The sequence below is a fragment of the Echinops telfairi genome, unplaced genomic scaffold (genome assembly GCF_000313985.2).
Source record: "Echinops telfairi isolate 266 unplaced genomic scaffold, ASM31398v2 ScPeMD7_20;HRSCAF=75, whole genome shotgun sequence".
Lineage (NCBI taxonomy): Eukaryota > Metazoa > Chordata > Mammalia > Afrosoricida > Tenrecidae > Echinops > Echinops telfairi.
In genome coordinates this window covers 5231677-5251081 of record NW_022103917.1, presented here as the reverse complement: position 1 = coordinate 5251081, position 19405 = coordinate 5231677, and the positions used below count along the sequence as shown (strand labels likewise).

The window sequence follows — 19405 nt, the reverse complement described above, 5'->3', positions numbered from 1 at the left end:
ATGAAAACACCAGGCTGCGCAAAATCAGTCATTTACAAAAAGACAAATTTGTGATCTCATTTATATGAAATAAGCAAATATGGAATCCAAAGCTTATTAAGTGATTATCAGGAGTTTCACTCACTCGCTATCACTGAGTTGATTTCAAATCATAGAGATCCTACAGGGCAGAGCAGAAATGCCCCTGTAGGTTTCTGAGACTATTAAAACAAAAACTCATCATTCTCCCACAGTATGGCTGGTGGTTTCAAACTGCTGACATTGTGGTCAAACTCTCCTACACACCACACTATGTAACTGGCTACACCCAAGGGTGTGCAAAGGAGGTGTTTTTGCCTAGAGGGCACTAAGTTTATTCTAATAGTTAGAAAAAGGCAGCGAAACTGGATTCATAGCTTCACTTTATCTTAGCCAAAGGGCCAAGAAGTGATTGAATCCATAACTTAAAGAATATACAGTATATGCTTGTGTAGAAGCCTAGTTTTTCAGCATATTTTTAATGTAGTTTTTGTGGCAAAATTAGATGCCTTGGCTGATATTTGGGTTGGCTTATACTCGAGTGTATACGATAATCAAAGACACTGAATGTAGAAAGCCTCATCTTTCTCCCATAGAGCAAGTTAGTAGTTTTGAACCACTGACCTTCTGGTTTGCAGCACAACACATAACCCACTACGCCACTCAAGTTCCACCGAAATGGTAAGGATGGTGTGTTAGTCTGGGTTGACTAGAGAAACAAATTCATAGACACTCATATGTATAAGAAAGAGGTTTATACACAAGAGCAAATGAATCTTAAGAAAACATCCCAGCATGGTCCAGATCAGATCCATACGTCCAATATTAGCCCCTATGTCTGATACCAACCTATAAAGTCGCTTCAGACTCACAAAACACATGCAATGATGCCGAATGCAGGACGATCACAGGCCAGTAGATGGAAGGTCTTGTGGATCCAGTGGCAATGTAAGCATCTCAGTGCTGGCAGGGGTGTCCACGTGGCTCCTCCAGCTCAGGGCACAAGCGTAGCTCCATGTATCTTGTCAACAGAAATGTCTTGCAGGGAGTGAGCCTGTCTCCTGCCTCCAGCAAGCTATTTATCTCCCCTTAGCATCCCCAAATGAGGTCATCAAGCTGCACCCTGACAGGCTAAACTCTACCCCTTCACTCTTAATCCTCTCAAATTGACAACAGATTATATGACTACCACAGATGGCTTATGTTTTGTTGAACATAGTTGCACAATATACATATATGGGAGGAGGCTGAGCATAGTGTTAAGTGTCTAGGCTCTGGAGCCAGATATGTGACTTCAAATCCTGGCTGTGTCCTACTAGCTATAGGACCTGGGAAAAATCCCGTAACCATATAATGCCTTCATTTCTCCCTTTGTTTAAGTGGATATTATGATGTTGATGATGATTGATGTTGCAATGTGTAACAAGCATCGTTCATGTAAGTACTCAAAGAATGTTATTTGTACTGTGTTCCCTTTGGTGCTACTGTTTCTAATAGGTAAAAAAATTAATGTCTGGGTAAACAAAACAAAATAAAGCCTAATACACATCACTGAAATATGTCTGTATAGTTATTACACTGGAAACTCCATGAGCACAAATGCAATGATGTGGCCACTAACATAAAGTAAAACCAGAGATATGATCTCCGTGGAATGAAGACACAAAAGAAGCAAAGCTAACAAATCCAAAATGACCTTGAGTATTTCTTTACATGAATCTTTAAAGGGCTAACTAAACAGATCACCCTTCTGAATTAGCGTATGTATAACAGACAAACTCCTTCACTAACATTCACTAAAGCCTTCAATGGAACTAGAAGACCAGAGGTTCACAAAAAATGATGGCATCAGAGGAACTAAAACCAACTTCAAAAGGCTTCTCAAGTGTTACTGATGCACAATTCCCTTTAGGGTAGAGTGTAGAAAGTTGCAGAGAATAGGGCTGCGTAAATGGGTTGAAGCAAGAGCAAACTGCATGTACATAACTATGGCTAACATGGGAGCTCTGTAACACCTGCAATGCAGGGAAGTCTGGGTACTGGAGTGACGAAAGTCTGGGTGCTGGAGTGACGGGTGCATGTACAGGCAGGCAGTGTCAGGGAACTGCCCATCCTGGCCTGGTGCTCTAAGGGGCAAGGAAAGGCAGAGCAGGGAGCAGGCCTGGACAAACAGAGTCACAGATAAGAGTCTCAAGCACTCACCTTCTACTCTTCCTTCCCAATCAAGTTTACAAGTGTGAGGTACTCTAACTCAAAAAAGCTTGGCCCTTTTTATTAAAGGAAATTTTTGAAGTGCTTGCGCGGTGCTCAGCAGCATTCCCATGTGGACGTCACCAGAAAACCACGTTTCCCCGGAGTGTCTGCTTTCCCACTGGTAATATTTGGGAGTTGATTTCCTATGTGAATCCAAAGTTCTACAGATATACAAAATTTTTTTCCAAGTTAGAAGCCTCGTGAAGGTATGTTCAAAGTGAGAAAATCCACATAAGCAGGCATTTACTAAGAGTGCCGGAATGGTTATATTATGAAGGGCTAGTGATTCAACTGCTGTCCCCACGAACACACTTGGCTGCCTCTCCAGTGTTCTCCCTGCTGTGGTCTCATCCCTCCCATCCACTCCATTACTGACAAGCTCCAGGCCCAAGGGACCCCCCTCTCTCAGCTTTTGGGGCCCATAGGCTCCTGCCAGCTCAAAACTGACTCCCAGTTCATGTCCTAGTGCCAGATGTTTAAAGAAAATAAAAAAGCCAAACGTGCTGCCATCAAATCACTGCTAACTCATAATGACCCCCTGTGGGTTTCCAAAACAGCAACTGTTTACAGGAGTAGAAAACCCAGTCTTTCTCCAGAGGAGCTGCCGGTAGTTTCTGAACTGGCAACCACAGGAGTTGCAGCCCAATGTGTAATCACTATGCCACTGGGGTGCCTTTAAGAGAATGCTACAGCTTTAAGTAGACGTGGTCTGTGTTTGGCTTTAGTGACCAGCAGATATTGTAAAGCCCAATGATATCAAGAACCCCTGCAAAACTTGTGGATTAGAGATTTAGATAAGCCGCCATAAACATGTTTTTTTAATCATTTTATTGGGGGCTCTTACAGCTCTTATCATAATCAATACATAAATCCATTGTGTCAAGTACATTTGTATATATGTTGCCATCATCATTTTCAAAACATTTTCTTTCTATTTGAGCACTTGTATCAGCTCATTTCCCCCCTCCCCTCCCTCATGAACCCTTGATAATTTATAAATTTTTTCCATGTCTTACACTGACCACTGTCTCCCTTCACCCACTTTTCTGCTGTCCATCCCCCTGGGAGGGAGTTATATGCAGATCATTGTGATTGGTTCCCCCTTGTTCCTCCCACCTTTTCCTTCCCCTCTGGTAGCGCTACTCTTATTAGTGGTCTTGAGGGGTTTATCTGCCCTAGATTCCCTGTGCTGCGAGCTCTTATCTTTGCCAGTGTACATGCTCTGATCTGGCCAGATTTGTAAGTTTAAATTGGAGTCATGATGGGGGTGGGGTTGAGGGTGGGGGTGGTGGAGCGGGGAAGCTTAAAGAACTAGAGGAAAGTTGTGTTTTGTCAGTGCACCCTGACTGGCTCATCTCATCCTTGTGACCCTTCTGTAAGGGGATGTCCAATTATCTACAGATGGGCTTTGGGTCTCCACTCTGCCCACCCCCTCATTCACATCGATATATTTTGTTCTGGGTCTTTGATGCTTGATACCTGATCCCATCGATACTTCATGACCACTCTACTTTTCTTTAACACATCTAACAGTAAATGTATAAAGCCATTTATTTTTTATAATTAGGAAAAGTTAAGGGATTTCTTTGAGTGTCTGGGTGTGGTGCACAGGGAGAATGGGGCCCTGGGAAAGTCTGATTATAGTTCCCATATTGACTGTGCTTCCAAGACAGTGTACAGTGCATTCATTCTTCAGAGCTCTGACACATTGAAGCCAGTTACAGTTGTGTTAAGATGCACTAAAAGACATTTGAATCGTATTATAGTCACTTTTAGGAACTACTATCTTTACTTACAAGTGCTCTAGTGTCACTGTGGTTACAGCACTAGCTGCAAAGAAAACGTACGTAGTTTAAAACTACCGGCTGCTCAGCACCAAAAAGATGTGGCAACTCTGCTTTTGTAAAGATTTAAAGCCTTGGAAACCCTATGGGGCAGTTCTATTCTATTCTATGGGGTCACTCAGCATCAACGTGATAGGAAGTAATTTTTATCTTTTAAATTCCTCTATTTAAGGCCCAAAGTCTCAAAAACAAAACAACAAAAACAAAAAAATTAACTCATCACCATCAAGTCAATGCAACTCATAGCAACCCTACAGGACAGGATAGAACTGCCCCCTGTGAGTTTCTGAGATAGGGCATATAAAGCCCATCTTTCTCCCTTGGAGCAGCTGGTGGTTTCGAACTGCTGGCCTTGTGGTAAGCAGCCAACACATAACCACTGTGCCACCAGAGCTCCTAAGGCCCAAGGCAGACATTTCAAATTACTGTACTTGGCATGTCCCATTGAATAGCTTCCCTTTGGAAATAGTTAAGTTTAGAAAGAAGTCTCCACCTCAGGAAGTGAGCTGTAGACCACTGGAAAGAATGCTCCTCCTAGGCTGTGCAAGCAATCAACACACAACTGCTAACAGAAAAATTGGAGGTTTAAATTTACCCAAAGGTGCCTCAGAAGAAAGCCTGACAATCTACTTTCAAAAAAATATCAGTCTTTGAAAACTGTATGAAGGGAAGAGGTCCAAGATGGTGGCATAGTCCATCACATTACAATGCCCCTCTTACAACAAATGAACCAGAACCAGATGTCAACTTTGCAACTGTTATCTTCAAAGGCAAGGCTGCAAAATCTCATGAAGCACCAAGATCTTTTGAAAGGGACAGCGCCTTCACCTCACCCTCCATGCTACCTTTAGTAGTACCCACAACTGCCCTGCCCCAGAGCCTGGAGCCCAACTCTTTTACTCAGCTCACTCCTGCACTCAGCTACACATGCATTGGGAGCCCACAAACTAGTGACACCTTCCATGTACTTGCACTGAGGATCCAAAGACAGGTGGCACCCCCCACCCCCGTCATAAATTTAACATGCACTGGGGTGTGACATGCCTCCTGGCTCAAGTCCCGCAATGATTCTTATGCAGCTGGAAGTCTGTACCCACCTGAACCTTCCAAAGCAGCCCTGCCCAGCCAAAAACATCAGTTCAGTCTGTTAGAACGGAATGTGGGAGGAGGCGTGACCCCATGAACCCTTCCCCAAGCACCTGTGTGCAAACCCACCCAGTGACCTTTAAATCATTATACAGTCTTGCTTTCTCATTTGTGGTGGATCTTGCCTTGAAGTCTACTTTCTCTGACAAATATTGCCACTATTGCTCTTCTTTATTTTTTGCTTGCTTCACGGAAGGCAATCAAAGACTCAAGAAAAACACCAGTCCAGAGGACTAACTGATGGTGCAAATCACAGACTCCACTAGCCAGAGAGCTAATGAACCACTCCCGACTACTTGGATTGGGAACCCAATAAGTGACCTGGACTGAGTAGAAGAAAAACTGTCGAATGAAATTCAAAATCATTTAAAAAAAAGAGGCCAGGCTTTCTAGTCAGAGAGAGACTGGTAGAACTCCCGAGAAGGTGGCCTTTTGACACCCTTCAGGTCTGGATCTGAAGCCACACATGGGGAATCACCTCCAAGCCAAACAACAGCTGGGCCTATAAAGTGAATTCTAACACCTGTGAGATCAATCAACCATGTAAGACCAAGAGGGCAACATCTACCCCCAAAAATTGTTCAGGTAGCAGGATGGGGCAGGGAAGAAGGACCAATGGCAACAGGGCACTCAAGGAGAAAGTGGGGAAAGTGCTATGACACTGAGGGGACTGTCACTCAAGTCAAGCAACCAAATGTGTACAAATTGTGGAATGGGAAACTAATGCAACCAAACCACCATGAATTGCTAAAACCACATTTGCTTATGCACCCATTTTGTCTTCAGCGATTGTGTCGGGAGGGTGAACATCTCAGACTGCTGACTGGATATAACAAAGTGTTCTTGTATTGAGGGAGAGTATGAGCACAGGCCCACAAAGTCCATCCCTTATCGCAGTGTATTGCCATATAAATATATGTACATGGGCCGATACCTCTATTTTGTGGATTAAGGTATTTACACATGTACACCGCTATGTTTATGCCTCTATCCATTGCTTTGCTTCCTCGGTCCTTCTCTCTGTTTCCTTTTACCTTCCTCCTGCCCCACTGTCACTTTCCCCTTATCTCCGCCTCTGGGTACCTCCTCAAAAACAGGTGCATAAGCAAATGTGGTGAAGAAGGCAGATGGTGCCTGGTTACTAAAAGATGTAGTATCTGGGGTCTTAAAGGCTTGAAGTTATACGAGCCGCCATTCAGCAGTGAAGCAACAAGTTCACCTGGAAAAAGCACACCGCTGGTGCGATCATGAGGAGTCATAGGGACCGGGTAATAGGCATCAGGAGACACATACCAAACAAAAACATATTGTTGAGAACGAGGTGGGCTGGAGCAGAGATCCAAAGCCCACCTGTAGAAAGTGGAACAATTTCCCCACAGTGGGGCCACAGGGAAGGAATGAGTCACCAGGGTGCAGTAAAGCATCAATGAAACACACTATATTCCTCTGGTTCCTTGAGGATTCCTCACCCCCCACCCTACCATGACCCCAGTGCTGCTTCTCAATTCAGACTAGACCAGAACATGTACACAGGTATAGAAAGGGATGGGAGCTCACAACACACAAAATCCAGGAGCAGGAGTGGGAATAGTTATACCAGAAGGATAGAGGGAAGTGTGGGAGAGGAAGGGAGAAAGAGGGAACCGAACGCAATGATCGACACATAACCATACACCCTTTTACAGGAGAAAGAAAAACAGAAAACATGGGGGAAGGGAGATAGCGTTCGGTGTGAGAGATGAAAATAATAACAATGTACAATCAGTCTATGAGGGTGGGGGAGGGGGGGGAAAGAGCTGATATCAAGGGCTCCATAGAAAGTAACAGTCTAGAAAAGAAAGAAGGCAACATATGTACAAACATGCCTGATTCAATTGATGTATGGATTGTGTAAGAGTTGTACAAGCCCCTAATTATTTTTTAATTGCTAAAAACAATAAAGCGTATAAAACAACAACAAAAATCAAGTGCTACTGAGAACATTTTACTGATATACATGGAGCCACCTTCAACTGAAATCAACTCCATGGCAACTGGTTAAAATTGAGATTATTCAGACTACTGTGTTGGAATCTCTATCACACAAATTTGATTATGAATCATCTTGCTTTTATGCTCCCAATGTACATTGATTTTAAAAATTTATATATAAGTATTTATAACAAAGGGACATGCATTGCCTAACCTTGGGAATTTGCATGAACACAGGTCTTTAGCTATCAATCAGTATACATAACTTTGTCATTTGATACCTCCTCTGATACACTTTGGTCCTGATCTGTTTTTCAATACTTATTTTTTCCCTCATATAGGGGTTTATTTCTGATGTATTTTGTCATTGTGGGCAGCCCACTTGAATTGTTACATGTTTTTCTGGTTTTCAGTATATGAAACCCAGGATTGATAAACTCAGAGACAAAAAGTAAGGGTTCCTGTGGGGGTACAGTGACACGGGGTGGTAAGGGAGAGCTGGTATCAAGGAGTTCAAGATGGAAGAAAATGTTTTGCAACTGATTGTAGTAGCAATGGTACAATACTACTTGATGTGACTACACTATGAAATTGTATATCTGTAAAAGCTCCTACTATTATGGTTTTGGGGGAAAAATGAAACAAAAAAAATTAGTGTATTATATAACAATATAACATGTCATTTTATTTTATACATATAAATCATTATTTTGTATTATATTTATTATAAACACTATTATATGACATAAATTTTATAATTACTATATTATCAATCAGTATATTATTAAACCAAAAACCTTAAATACATAAAACAAATTGGGGGGGGGTGTGCTTAGGGATTTCAAGTTTACTAACAGTCAGTTGTTCCCAATCTGGTAAACACAGGATTTCTTTGTACTTTCCCAGAAAAGAACTCATTTTTTTTAGGTCAGTGGCTATAAGTCTCAGTAGTGATCATCTCTGTGTTTGGTTTAGAATGGACTCTATTTGATTATGTGGATTAAAGATCCAGTCAAAATCAGCTTTGTAAATGTTCACGTTTAAGGTTAGGTTGTGCAATTATCCATGGCACAGTGATACAAATCCACTGTGCAAATCTGAAGGTTTACTTTACTTTTGCCATGTTTCTCTTTCTTTATGGATGAATGTTCTCCCAGCAACCCGGTAAAAGGAGGATTTGGCTCTAAGTGACCATGAAATACTATGAAGAAATGATGTTTCTAATTCACCCCTAAGAATACGCATTCAAAATTTCTCTAACAAATAAGTAGAACACAGTAAAACAATAAATAAATAAAACATAGTGGGCTTTACATGAGTTGTCATAATGTATGCTTTATATGAAGCTGACAAGCATTAGTTCAGATAAATGTCAGAATTTGATGGTCAGGAAGCACATACCCTAGAACTCAAGTCCACATACCCTAGAACTCAAGTCAGGCTCAGCCCCAGAGTAACCTCAGAGTGGTTGTCTGGCACTCTGAACTACTGCTGTGGCATTTACTACAGATGCCTTTTCAAAACAAAACAAAACTGGGAACCTTATGCCCAATTACTTTCACCCATGATTCCATTCACCTGCCCAAAATGCAGGGCCTCCTCCTCATACACTGCTCTGGATTTCTTTGTTCCAATCCCACATCATAACCCTATTGGTTCCTTTCTTCCCTCTCCCAACATGCTCATTAAGTTGTACCCACCCCTCCTTGTTAATCAAGTCCCTACGTCGTTTGTAGGGAACCTTCCCTACCCAGCTCCTTGCCTTCCTAGAGACTTGGCTGTCTTCTGAGGACTCTGCCCCTGTGAACCCTCTATCTGCATCCCAGAGACATAGCAGCCAGCCTACCCGCTGCTCATGCATCCAGTCTCATTAAACCTTCCCCCCTTCCTATAGGCTCATATGATCTGGAGATTACAGTGTAACCTTCCTCCTCAGGGTCACCTACTCATCTCCTAGCTATTTCCCTTCATCCATTCAAATCATTTGAATCCTCTTCACATTGCCTGTCATTATCTGATGACATTTCAATTTCCAGGCAAACAACCCACCCCTCACCTGTTCCCTAGTTCTTTAACCTCCTTATCTTCAGTGACCTTTACCATCTCTCATCGTCTCTATCAAACACAGATCTCCCGGTTACTGACATTGACTAAAGACTTTGCAACTTGGCATTCAGTATTATTCTCCCTGCCAACTTTTGCCTTAGAACTTTGAAAATCCATCATCCATATGAACAGCCCATCCAAAACCAAAAATCTGCAAGTTCTGACATTTCTTTGCACTTCACCTTAGCCAATGGCCTCTATGCTGGCATCTTAGGATCTGTTACCACCTGCTGCTTCACTTCACATCTCAAACAATAGCTTTCCCACTCTTACAATTTCCACTCAAAAGCTCCGTAAGACTTCTCTTGAGCCCACATTCACAACTTCTCATGCTCCTAAGCTTCACTTTCTCAACACCACATCCATTCATGGAACCTATTCTCTTAGCAGCCTGCTCAAGTCCCTCCCCACTCTGACTTTCTGTCTTGCTTGCAGTCCTACAAGACCAATTTCAAAAATGACTTTTTTCATTCCACGTAACAAAAGCTGAGAATTGTTTTTGGTAAAACCACCATATTTATGTGAAGATTGATGGTATTACAAATTCTTCAGTGCCACCTCACAAAGTTCCATCTGATCTCCACTTTCCAAAGTGCCTATTTCCAAGCTTCATGACTCCAGCTATAAAGGTAACCAACCATTGGATTGTTAGTGATCTCTACTTGATTTCTAGGTTGTAATATCCACTGCAAAAGCTACACAGAACCCCCAGACAAAATTCATGCTTAAAGGGTTTATTAAGGAAGTCAACAAGTTGTAATGCTAATGAGAAATACTGAGGGTTAAGTTGTTTATCAGGTCATGTTGCAAAGTTCTGTCAAGTCTGCTAATTAATGTCCAAAGGGGCATGCCACTCTGCTGGAAGTCTAAACTAAAAGGCATTCAGCTCAAGCTGTACAGGTCAGCAAACTCAGCAACCTGAATTTAAGTGCCCAGAGGTACCCCCCCCCCCACAACAGTAAGTCTCAGCTTGAAGACACAGCTCCACTTCTGTGGGTTAAGCCCAGCTTCCCCAATTAAATGCCCCCACTCCACAACCAGCTTCTTGCACAAAAGCACCCATCCTAACTTCTCTGTGGGTTGGGAAGTCCATCACTCCGTTCCATGCTCTTGCTTCTCATTCGCTCCTCTGGTGGTCTAGCTGTCTTCTAGATCCACTGTCCAGGGATCTCAGATCCAGAGGACATGCTCCACTCCTGGATCTTGCTTCTGAGAGGGCTCATTTTTATGCACAGCAAGACGTAATTCTAGATGATTCCATTAGCAATTATTCACAGGTGAATCTTGCCCTTTCTTAACCAGATCTATTCAGGAAAAGTTCCTTCGGCAGGAGTTAATAGACTTTGGCTTGAAGAGGCCCATTATATATATCACTGGCCCTATAACTGTATGCCTACATCCCTTAGGAAATTAGGGTCATCTAGTGCCCATTTCTTTAAACGTCCAATGTATACCTACCTCAGAGCTCTCCTGAGAGTTGCAAAACAGGAGGTCTCTTCTCTGTACAGCTTTCTGCTCTCATAAAGACTTCCAACCTTGGAAACCCTATGTAGCATTTGTCCTCTCTCCTATAGAATCGCTATGACTCAGAACCAACTCATCAGACGTGGGTTGTTATACTGCTAACACCTAGAGCAGTACTGATAAATAATTGTGGAATGTTAGTTGTCAAACCAATTCTGACTCCTGCTCCATTGGGTTTTCAAAGCTGTTACCTTTCAGAAACAGATGGCCAGGATTGTCTTCAGAGGGCTCTCTAAGTGGGTGAAAACCACCAACTTTCAGCCAGTAATCCAGTGCATAACTTCACCACCCAGGGACTTCTAAGTAAATTACTAACATTGCTAAAACAATTCAGCATTTGTACTACCTCATCTCTAATTCATGCTTTCAGCCCACTCTTTCTGTAAACTAGTTTCTGCCCCCACAATCTACCTTGCCACTTTAAAAGTGCAATGCCCAGTCCTGGTTTCATCTGTCTGTAGCACAAACACTATTAGCCATTGATGTCCTCCCTTTTAGAAGATGTTTTGCTCCTTTGCTTCCACGGCTCTGGACTCTCTGCAAACTGTTGATATTCCCCTAGCGTCTACCCTTAGCTCTTGGTCCTTCCTCACTCAGCATTGACCCTGGGAGTTATTTAGTCCATAGGTAGTTTTAATTGCCATATATATGTTCACAACCCCACAGTTTTATGGTATCTCTCTTGAGCTCTACAAATAACGTAAAAAACCTTCAAGTAACTTGTGACATTTGAAGGCTTGTTCACGTTCTGAATCACAGTGTTAAGCGTTTCACAGAATAGAACTGCCCCTGTAGGTTTCTGAGACTGTAACTCTTACATAGCAGAGCGTGTCATCTTTCTCCTGCAGAGCAGGTGCTTGGTTAGAACTGCAGACCTTGGAGGTGGCAACCCAATGTGTAATCCAGTATGCCACCAGAGCTCTTTAAAACACTCACTGCCATCGAGTCAATGTCGATTCATAAGGACCCTGTAGGACAGGGCAGAACTGCCCTGTGAGTTCCCTAGCCTGTAATTAATTTTTCACGGGAGTAGAATGCCCCATGTTTCTCCCATGAAGCAGCTGCTGGTGGTTTGAAACTGCTGACCTTTTAGATCGCAGTCCAACACATAGCCACTACACCACCAGGGCTCTTAACAAGCCCATAAGGGAGGTATTATTGTTATGCCCATTGTCCAGATGAGGAAGGCAGGGCACAAGAAAGCAAAGAACCCAAGGTCACACAGCCATCTAGTTAAGTGGTAGAGCTTGGTATACAGTGATATGAGTACTTTGTTGAAACAATTTTAATGAAATAAAATTCCCACGCCATAGAATTCTCCTACTTAACATGCACAATTTAAGTTTTTAGTATACCCACAAAATAGTGCATCCATCAACACAATCTAATTTTAGAATGTTTTCATCAACCCCCAAAAGTCACTAATATGAATACATTTTAGCTCTGATCTTAATAACTGAAGTGTTAAAGTAACCAAAGTAAAAAAACAAAAAACCCCATATGAGTTGTGTTGAGCCAAATAAAATTTTTAAAAAACATTTTTTTAAACAGTGTACTTGGTTCTACAATAAGAAAAGCAAAAGGACCATTTTTCATGTGTTTAAAAAGGGAATTTTCTACCAGGATTAGATTTACCCATATGCTATAAATTCAAACAAGAAACAGCTAAATATTCCTTCAACTAGACAAATATTGCAGTCTTAATGTGTTACCAGAAGGCAGACACTTTCAACTCTCATGGGAACAACAGTGAAAAAGAAGACACCTTTATGAGATAAGAATGACCTTTGCTTACTATGTACACAATTTTAAGCAATACATGTGTCTAGTTACATGGAAAATGAAACCAAGTGAACAGAGCTAACAGAGTATATAAACAGCAATTATCAACAGCAGCCGTGGCAGAAATTTAAAACCTGCGTTAACAAAAGAAAATATAAAAGGCATCTTTAAAACAGAAGAGTTCATTAGGCTTTTAATGACTATAATTAGAAAAAGTATTTCCATGTGGAGAGATGCAGCAAGAGTAAAAGTGCACCGTACATGCGGGTTTTTCTTGCCCAGTGACTGTATAGCACTAATGAGTGACTTCCAATCGAATTTACCTTTTTATGGACTTGGATTAGCCAAGGAAATATAGAAAGGGGTGAGGTGGGCGTAAAGTTTAAAAATATAGAAGAAAAACCATTGACAAAAGGCAACGGTTTTCAGCTTGACAAAATATAATTCTTTCAAACTTTTATCTGTTGGTGGCTATCACATCCCCTCGACCATTTAGAGATTAGAATGTCTTCTTTCAAAATGAACCAGATGCGGATCCCACAGCTTCTGATGAATGTGGACCTTTCCATCTGATGTTGTCATTGGTTTAGACTCAGAGTGACCCTATGGACAACAGAATGAAGCATGGCCTGGCCCTGCGCCCTCCTCACATTGTTTCAGTCACTGGGACAATCTATCTTGCTGAGGGGGTCTTTCCTCTTTCTCGCTGCCCTTAGACCAAGCATGATGTCCTTTTCCAGGGACTGGCCTCTCTTGATACCTGTTCAAAGTACATGAGAAAAAGTCTTGCTTTTAAGGAGTATTCTCTGGCTGTACTTCTTCCAAGATAGATTTGTTGGTTCTTCTAATGCAGTGGTTCTCAACCTTCCTAATGCCTCAACCCTTTAATACAGATCCTCATGTGGTGGTGACACCCCCAACCATCAAATTATTTTCGTTGCTATTTCATCACTGTCATTTTGCTACTGTTATGAATCTGGGGACCCCTGTGAAAGGGTTGTTCGACCCCCAAAGGGGTCGCAACCCACAGGTTGAGAACTGCTGTTCTAATGGTTCATAGTGTATTTCATGTCCTGGCCAGGACCAGGACCCAAATGCAAAAGCTCTTCTCATACCTTCCTTAGTCACTATCCACCTGTCACATACATGTGAGGCAACTGGAAATATGTTGGGCTTGGGTCAGGCATGCCTTGTCCTTCAAAGTCACACCTTTGCTGTTCAACACCTCAAAAATATCTTTTGCGATTTGCCCGATGCGAAGTGTGATTTTTTGACTGCTGCTTCTTTGAGTGTTGACTGTGGATACAACCAACTAAAAATCCCAACCTTGATCTTTCCTCCATTTATGATGATGTTGCCTATTGCTCCAGTTGTGGGGATTTTTGTTCTATGCTATAATCTATACTGAAGGATAGGCTGTGATTTTTATAAGTGCTTCAAATCCTTTTCACTCCCAGCAGGAATGGGAATTCTAGAGTATTTCACGATGTTCATGTAGAACCTATATAGAGACCAAGAGGCAGCAGCTCAAAAAAAACAAGGGAATACCAAACGATTTAACATCAGGAAAGGTGTGTGTCAGGGTTGCATTATTTTACCTTATTTGTATTTGAACACATAATCCGAGAACCTGGACTATATGAAGTGGAACAGGTATCAAGGTAGGAGGAAGGCTCGATACACAGATAACAAACTTCCTTGCTGGAAGTGGAGTCCATCTGCCATCAAATCTATTCCAACTCACAGCAACTCTACTGGATGGAGTAGAACTGCTCCGTGCAGTTTCTAAGGTTGTTTCATGGGTGCAGACTGCTACATCTTTCTCTCTCAGAGCAGCTGTGTGTTTGAACCACTGACTTTATGGTTAGCAAACCAAAGCTTAACCCACTCTGCCATTAGGAAGGATATAGACTCATCTCCTTGACTCTTGTGAACCCTTTCTTCAATCCAGTAATCATTTATCAAGCACCTACTAGGACTCTGGCTCACTAGGTGCTGGAGAACAAAAACAAACACATGATCCCTGTTTTCACAGAGAAGGACATATATCTAATGAGGTAGAAAGTACCAGAAGGCTTCAAAAAGTTCATATGAAAACTTCATTACCTTTTCATTCCATTTTTCCACAAACTTTTTGATGCCTCATCATAAATGGGCCTACTGTAAACATAGCCTAAACTTAACAAAATTATTCCAATTTTAGACCAAATTCTTGTTTTGCAAAGCATGGTCAATCCAGCTTTAAATGCCATGGGAGAAAAAGAGATTACTCTGACAAGTGTGAAGGCATTCCTTTACTCAGCAACTCATTGTTCCACAAACATTTAAAATTATGGACCTACTATACCAAGCTCAGAAAATATAAAGAATGAAATTGTGCTCAAGCTCTCAACTGAGTTCCCAAGGAGGCCGCAGTTTACTGACTTCAGCAAACCAACATTGACAAGTGGAAAATGACAACGGTGATGACAACTCGTGGAAGAGAGACCTGACACTCTACTCCTCTTTAACTTTCCAGCTTCAAAAACCCTTGACTCGGTCACATGGGACCTCGAGGAGTAAGAACCCACTCCGTGGCATCTAGCAAGATGGTTCCGAGCATCGTGTCTGTATCAATGCCTTTAACCCTCAGAACAGCTCTACTAAGAAGTAGTACTATTCGTCTCATCTTCTAAATGAAGAAGCTAAGGCATAAGAGCCAAGATTTGTGTCTTGACTGCTGACTCCAGAGCTCACATCCTTGGCCATAATACTCTGCTGTCTTGAATAAATGTACAAGGTATATGTATTTCTGAATAATAATCCTTACAGCAAAGTTACGAAGTATAATTTGTCCTTCCCACTTTAGAGAGGCACAAACTGAGGCACAGAGGGGGGTAACTAAATCAAATGTTTCTCAGCTACAAGGTAAGCAGCACAGCCCCCAAAATCCAAATTAGCATCAACTTCCTTTATATATTGAAAGGTCAGCTCTCACCACAATGGCTCAAAAAGGATACAATTATGTACTGTTCTGCCTGAATAACAGTATCGCACAGAAGACCTATTTGAGTTTTAAATATGCTTTAGGCACATGCTACATTGAGGAATAATTGCTGCAGCATCAGTGTCTACATTAACCAGTTACCACAGAAACTGCTGCTGTTGTTGTCGTTTTGTTTTCACAAATAGCATATGTATATAAAGCACATAGGAAACTAATGTGCAAGATAGCTGTGTGGCTTTACCACACACACACACACACACGTGCTTTATTTGCATAAAAATAGGATACTAATTTTTTTCCTTTATTAAATCATTTTATTGGGGGCTCATACAACTCTTATCACAATCCATACACACATCCATTGTGTCAAGCACATCTGTACATTTGTTGCCATCAGCATTCTCAAAGCATTTGCTTTCCACTTGAGCCCTTGGTATCAGTTCTTTTTCCCCTCCCTCACAAGCCCTTGATAATTTATAAACTATTATTATTTTGTCATGTTGTACACTGTCCAACGTCTGCCTTCATCCACTTTTCTGTTGTCCGTCCCCCAGGGAGGGGGCTATATATAGATCTATGTGATCAGTTCCCCATTTCTACCCTACTTTCCCCTCCCGCTTCTGGTATCCCTACTCTCATTATTGGTCCTGAGGGTGTTAGCTGCCCTGTATTCCCTGTGCTTCCAGGTTTTTATCTGTACCAGTGTACATCCTCTGGTCTAGCCAGATTTGTAAGGTAGAATTGGGATCATGATAGTGGAGGGTGGGGTGGGGGAGGAAGCATTAAAGAACTAGAGGAATGTTGTATGATTCATCAGTGCTATACTGCACCCTGACTGGCTCGTCTCCTCCCCGAGACCCTCCTGTAAGGGACTGTCCAGTTGTCTGCAGATGGGCTTTGGGTCTTCACTCTACACTCCCCCGCATTCATATAACTATGATTTTCTGACACCTTGTGATCACACAGGCTGGTGTGCTTCTTCCATGTGGCCTTTGTTTCTTCTCAGCTAGATGGCCGCTTGCTTATCTTCAAGTCTTTAAGACCCCAGATGCTATATCTTTTGATTGCGAGGCACCATCAGCTTTCTTCAGCACATTTGCTTATGTACCCACTTTGTCTTCAGTGATCATATTGGGGAGGTAAGCATCATAGAATGCCAGTTTAATAGAACAAAGTGTTCTTGCATTGAGGGAGTACTTGAGTAGAGGCCCAATGTCCATTTGCTACCTTAATACTAAACCTATAAATATATGTGCATAGATCAATTTCCCAATCATCATATATAAATATATTTACATATGCACATGCCTGTATTTAGACCTCTATAAACGCCCTTTGCCTCCTAGTTCTTTCCTCTATTTCCTTTTACTTTCCTCTTGTCCCACTATCATGCTCAGCCTTCATTTGCGTTTCAGTAATTCCTCTTGGTTACACTACCCTTGATCAAGCCCTACCAGGCCTCCTATACCTTCCTCACCAATGATTTTGGACCACTTGTTGTTCCCTTGTCCCTAGGTTTGTTAAAACCCACTTCCTTTCCCCTGCCTCCCCCTCTCCCAAGTCCCCCCCAAAGCCAGCGGTCCCGTTTTTTTCTCCTCCAGATTGTTTATCCCGCCTATCTTATCTAGATAGACATGCAGAGATAATAATTTGCACAAAAAAATAAGACAGAGCAAAAGAAAGCAACAAAAGAAAATAAAACAAAACAACAAAAAAGAAAGAAAAGCCTGTAAATAGTTCAAAGTCTGTTTGTCGACCTTTAGGAGTGTTTTCCAGTTGAGTCTGATGGACTGCCATGACCTGGCCCCAAAATCTATTTTTGGTACTCACTCGGGACTTCCTTGCTCTGCTCTCCTTGCTGTTCTGTTGCATGCCCTTAGTGTTTTGCTTCGGTATGGTGGGGTCAGATCGGGCGCAATTCCTGCACTGTGTGTCCAGTGTTGTCCCCTGTAGGGCTATGGGTCAGTGAGGGATGTCTGTCTTGTAGTGGGGCCAGCCATATGGTCCTCTCTGTACATTGGCTGCTCTGAGCAGGGATATCGTCCTCAAGGTTTGTGGGCCAGGATGTGCTCCACTCTCTTTTCCTCGCCCTTCATTTGCTCCTGTGTGCTCTGATCAGACATGCCCCTCTCCCTGAGCTGTAGCTTCAGTGCTGTCCTATGAAGTAGATTCTTCTTGGAGAGGGGAGGCTGTCCACATAGTTGGGATTGGGGCTGACCCCTCAGACCTCTCTGTCGATTCCCTCCTTCATGCCGGAGGATATTAATTCTTGAGAACTGGCAAATCACACGGCACTTTGATTAGTTTTCATAAGAACAGAAACCCCCCAGAGAACACAAACAGGACATGAGATTGACAACACAGTTTGGGCGGTCATACTGTTAGATCTGCTGTAATTGTTCTGTATTATGTCTAGAGATTTGTGCAGGGAGACAAATGATATGTTATTTGAGGACTCTAATTTCAAAGTGTTTCCGTCTATTGATTCCATCATGTAGACAGATAAACACAAGGAGCCCTGATGCTGTAATTGGTTAAATGCTAGGCTTCTTACCTCAAGGTCAGTGTTTCACACCCACTAGCCACTCCATGGGAGAAACAAACAGCAGCCCACTTCTGTATAGCCATACAGCCCAGGAAACTGTAGGGAGCAGTTCTACTCTGCTCTATAGGGTCACAATGAGTAAGAATTGACCCCACAGCAGTAAGTTTTAGATGACTCTACTAGTCTGAGATGAGTCCTATCAGGGAAGACTAATAAAAAGATTAGCTGTTTGAACCCACCAACCACTCCACAGGCAAAAGATGTGGTGCTCTGCTTCTGTAAAGATTTATAGCTTCGGAAACCCCACTGAGCCATTCTACTCTATCCCCCAGGTTACTGTGAGTCAGCATGGACTCAGTGGCAGTTGTTCTGGTAAAAACATACATGTGTTTCCATCACACCAGAGAAGCATATAAAACAAGGGTGCAGAAGCCCAAGTTGTTTGCAATAACTAAGATGCTTTATTCAAATATAAACAACTGGCGATACAAAGGAGACACTAGAGAAATTGTATTCATGGAAAGAACTATGGTTCAAACCAAGGTGGGGAAAAGATGGCTTAAAGCATTTTTAAAGTAAAAAGTATTGCCCCAAACAGTATTTTGGAATGCCAGAAATATGTAAATCACATTATGGATCCTTAAAGACATGGAAAATAATTGTGGTACTTATATTTACATAAAATTAATTACTCTGTATGCATAATATAAATAGTAAGGATACTTTAGCAGCTATTAATTTTTAATTTGCTAGTTGCATATACTTTACAGAAAACCCATAGTATTGAACTTATTATAATAAGCGTTATAACAGCCACATTTTAAGGAGCTTAAGAATCTTTTATTTATATGCTAATACATCAGCATCCTTGATTAACAGCAAAGGTATGTTTTCGGAGGGAGTGGATAAAGCAAAAGTCAGAAAGACCTCAAATTAAAACTTACAAGGAAGTGTACAACCACTGTGGAAAGTGATATGGCACTTCCTCAAACAATCAGGAATATAAATTCCATATAAGCCAGCAATATTTCTGTGGAGTATATACCCTAAGAAGTAAGAGCCATAACACGAATGGACAGAAGCACTCCCATGTTCATCGCAGCACTGTTCACACTAGCAAGAAGTTGGAAAGGGCCCAAATGCCCATCAGTAAAAGAATGGATAAAGAAACTTCAACCCATACACAAAATGGATACTAGGCACCCCTAAAGAATGATGAAAGCATGAAGA

General features: G+C 41.9%; 1 protein-coding gene across 3 annotated transcripts in view; it reads right to left on the bottom strand.

The window, feature by feature from the left end:
- Positions 1–19405, bottom strand: part of ATP11C (ATPase phospholipid transporting 11C) — a 188745-nt gene that overhangs the window by 114948 nt on the left and 54392 nt on the right. The gene's annotated exons all lie outside the window — the stretch shown is intronic.